The 4,530-nt window shown below is 41.0% G+C and overlaps 1 non-coding gene across 1 annotated transcript; it reads right to left on the bottom strand.

Moving 5' to 3' along the window:
- Nucleotides 1-576: 576 nt before the first annotated feature.
- Nucleotides 577-684, bottom strand: LOC148576778 (small nucleolar RNA R71). Its single transcript, XR_015903905.1, has one exon. It is a non-coding gene; the product is annotated as a small nucleolar RNA R71 (small nucleolar RNA).
- Between the last annotated feature and the right edge of the window lie 3,846 nt (nt 685-4,530).

Below are 4,530 nucleotides of genomic sequence, written 5' to 3'. Positions count from 1 at the left end.
TCTATTATTATTATCATTTTTCTGGCCATTCTTCCTTGTCATATGAGCAGGAGCAAGGATAAGAACATTCTTGTGGAAGCAGATCCAGAACCTGAAAGGACTCTGAAGAGAAAATTAAGAGAAGCTAAAATACAACAATCCAGAGATAACCTTTCAGAAATTTTTGAACAGGCAGAGGAGATGGCAGTCGAAAATAATAATAATATAAGGAAGATGCTTGGTGACTTTACTGCACCTAATTCCAATTTACATGGAAGAAGCATCTCCATTCCTGCCATTGGAGCAAACAACTTTGAGCTGAAACCTCAATTAGTTTCTCTGATGCAGCAGAACTGCAAGTTTCATGGACTTCCATCTGAAGATCCTTTTCAGTTCTTAACTGAATTCTTGCAGATATGTGATACTGTTAAGACTAATGGAATAGATCCTGAAGTCTACAGGCTCATGCTTTTCCCTTTTGCTGTAAGAGACAGAGCTAGATTATGGTTGGATTCTCAACCTAAAGACAGCCTGAACTCTTAGGATAAGCTGGTCACGGCTTTCTTAGCCAAGTACTTTCCTCCTCAAAAGCTGAGCAAGCTTAGAGCTGATGTTCAAACCTTCAGACAGAAAGAAGGTGAATCTCTCTATGAAGCTTGGGAAAGATACAAATAGTTGACCAAAAAGTGTCCTTCTGACATGCTTTCAGAATGGACCATCCTGGATATATTCTATGATGGTTTATCTGAGCTATCAAAGATGTCACTGGACACTTCTGCAGGTGGATCCATTCACCTAAAGAAAACGCCTGCAGAAGCTCAAGAACTCATTGACATGGTTGCTAATAACCAGTTCATGTACACTTCTGAAAGGAATCCTGTAATCAATGGGATGCCTATGAAGAAGGGAGTTCTTGAGGTTGATACTCTGAATGCCATATTGGCTTAGAACAAAATATTGACTCAGCAAGTCAATATGATCTCTCAGAGTCTGCATGGAATGCAAGCTGCATCCAACGTACTCAAGAGGCATCTTCTAAAGAGGAAGCCTATGATCCTGAGAACCCTACAATAGCAGAGGTAAATTATTTAGGTGAACCTTATGGAAACACCTACAACTCAACATGGAGAAATCATCCAAATTTCTCATGGAAGGATCAAAAGCCCCAACAAGGCTTTAATAATGGTGGAAGAAACAGGTTTAGCAATAGCAAACCTTTTCCATCATCAACTCAGCAACAGACAGAGAACTCTGAACAAAATGCTTCTAATTTAGCAAATCTAGTCTCTGATCTATCTAAGGCCACTGTAAGTTTCATGAATGAAACAAGATCTTCCATTAGAAATCTGGAAGCACAAGTGGGCCAGCTGAGTAAAAGGATCACTGAAATCCCTCCTAGTACTCTCCCAAGCAATACAGAAGAGAATCCAAAAGGAGAGTGCAAGGCCATTGACATAAGCGCCATGGCCGAACCTGAAAGGAGAGGAGAGGACGTGAATCCCAAGGAGGAAGACCTCCTGGGACGTCCAGTGATCAATAAGGAGCTTCCCTCTGGGGAATCAAAGGACTCTGAGGCTCATCTAGAGACCATAGAGATCCCATTGAACCTCCTTATGCCCTTCATGAGCTCTGATGAGTATTCCTCTTCTGAAGAGAATGAGGATGTTACTGAAGAGCAAACTGCCAAGTTTCTTGGTGCAATCATGAAGCTGAATGCCAAATTATTTGGCATTGATGCTTGGGAAGTTGAACCTCCCTTGTTCATCAATGAACTAAGTGATCTGGATCAACTGACATTGCCTCAGAAGAGACAGGATCCTGGAAAGTTCATAATACCCTGTACCATAGGCACCATGATCTTTAAAGCTCTATGTGACCTTGGTTCAGGAATAAACCTCATGCCCCTCTCTGTGATAGAGAAACTGGGAATCTATGGGGTGCAGGCTGCTAAAATCTCACTAGAGATGGCAGACAGCTCAAGAAAACAGGCTTATGGACAAGTAGAGGACGTATTAGTAAAGGTTGAAGGCCTTTACATCCCTGCTGATTTCATAGTCCTGGATACTGGAAAGGAAGAGGATGAATCCATCATCCTAGGAAGACCTTTCCTGGCCACAGCAAGAGCTGTGATTGATGTTGACAGAGGTGAAATATTCCTTCACTGGAATGAGAACTCCCTTGTATTCAAAACTTAAGGATCTCCCTCTGCAACCATGGAGAGGAAGCAGGAAAAGCTTCTCTCCAAGCAGAGTCAACCAGAGCCCCCACAGTCAAACTCTAAGTTTGGTGTTGGGAGGCCACAACCAAACTCTAAGTTTGGTGTTGAACTCCCATATCCAAACTCTAAGTTTGGTGTTGGAGAGTCTCAACAAAGCTCTGCACATCTGTGAGGCTCCATGAGAGCCCACTGTCAAGCTATTGACATTAAAGAAGCGCTTGTTGGGAGGCAACCCAATGTTTATCTAATTCTTATTTTTATTATTTTTCATGTTTTCTTAGGTTCATGATCATGTGGAGTCACAAAATAAACAAAAAAATTCAAAAACGGAATCAAAAACAGCAGAAGAAAAATCACACCCTGGAGGAGCATCTGCCTGGCGTTCAAACGCCAGAACAGAGCATAGTTCTGTCGCTGAATGCCCAGAATGGGAGCATCCTGGCGCTGAACGCCCAGAACAAGCATGGTTCTGGCGTTCAACGCCAGAAATGGCACCAAATGGGCGTTGAACGCCCAAAATGGGCACCAACCGGGCGCTGAACGCCCAGAGTTGTGTGCAAGGGCATTTTGCATGCCTAAATTGGTGCAGGGATGTAAATGCCTTGACACCTCAAGATCTGTGGACCTCACAGGATCACCTCAGGATCTGTGGACCCCACAGGATCCCCACCTACCTCATCATCTCTCTTTCCATTCATGATCATCCCTTCTTTTTTTTTCCATTTACCACTCACATCCATACACCCACTACCTTCAAAAATTCAACATCTCTCTCCCACCCAATCCCACCCATATGGCCGAATACACACTCCCATCCATCTCCTCCATATCTTCTTCTTATTCTTCTATTCTTTCTTCTTTTGCTCGAGGGCGAGCAACATTCTAAGTTTGGTGTGGTAAAAGCATAGCTTTTTTGTTTTTTCCATAACCATTGATGGCACCTAAGGCCAGAGAAACCTCTAGAAAGAGGAAAGGGAAGACAAAAGCTTCCATCAAGGGTCTATAGCTCAGTGGTAGAACATTTGACTGCAAATCAAGAGATCCCTGAGATACCTCAGGGGATACATTTTCTTCCACACAATTATTGGAAGCAACTAAGGGTGGAACATCAAGAGCACTCCATCATCCTTCATGAAATCAGAGAAGATCTAAAAGCAATGAAGGAGGAGCAGCAAAGACAAGGAAGAGACATAGAAGAGCTCAAGGACATCACTAAGGTGGACTCATTCCTTGTTCTTACTTTCTCTGTTTTTCGTTTTCTATGTTATGTGCTTATCTATGTTTGTGTCTTCATTACATGATCATTAGTAGTTAGTAACTTTGTCTTAAAGTTATGAATGTCCTATGAATCCATCACCTCTCTTAAATGAAAAATGTTTTAATTCAAAAGAACAAGAAGTACATGAGTTTCGAATTTATCCTTGAACTTAGTTTAATTATATTGATGTGGTGACAATGCTTCTTGTTTTCTGAATGTATGCTTGAACAGTGCATATGTCTTTTGAAGTTGTTGTTTAAGAATGTTAAATATGTTGGCTCTTGAAAGAATGATGACTAGGAGACATGTTATTCGATAATCTGAAAAATCATAAAAATGATTCTTGAAGCAAGAAAAAGCAGCAAAGAACAAAGCTTGCAGAAAAAAAAAAGAAAAAAAAAAGGGGCGAAAAAAAAGAATAGAAAAAAAAATAGAAAAAGCAAGCAGAAAAAGCCAATAACCCTTAAAACCAAAAGGCAAGGGCAAATAAAAAGGATCCCAAGACTTTGAGCATCAGTGGATAGGAGGGCCTAAAGGACTAAAATCCTGGTCTAAGCGGCTAAACCAAGTTGTCCCTAACCATGTGCTTGTGGCGTGTAGGTGTCAAGTGAAAACTTGAGACTGAGCGGTTAAAGTCAAGGTCCAAAGCAAAAAAAGGAGTGTGCTTAAGAACCCTGGACACCTCTAATTGGGGACTTTAGCAAAGCTGAGTCACAATCTGAAAAGGTTCACCCAATTATGTGTCTGTGGCATTTATGTATCCGGTGGTAATACTGGAAAACAAAGTGCTTAGGGCCATGGCCAAGACTCATAAAATAGCTGTGTTCAAGAATCATCATACTGAACTAAGAGAGTCAATAACACTATTCGAAATCTGAAGTTCCTATAGATGCCAATCATTCTGAACCTCAATGGATAAAGTGAGATGCCAAAACTATTCAAGAGGCAAAAAGCTATAAGTCCCGCTCATATGATTGAAGCTCTGTTTCATTGATAGTTTGGAATTTATAGTATATTCTATTCTTTTTATCCTATTTTGATTTTCAGTTGCTTGGGGACAAGCAACAATTTAAGT

This window comes from Arachis ipaensis, chromosome B1, assembly GCF_059453495.1.
Source record: "Arachis ipaensis isolate K30076 ecotype BB chromosome B1, ASM5945349v1, whole genome shotgun sequence".
Classification (NCBI taxonomy): domain Eukaryota; kingdom Viridiplantae; phylum Streptophyta; class Magnoliopsida; order Fabales; family Fabaceae; genus Arachis; species Arachis ipaensis.
This window is presented reverse-complemented; position numbering and strand designations above follow the sequence as displayed.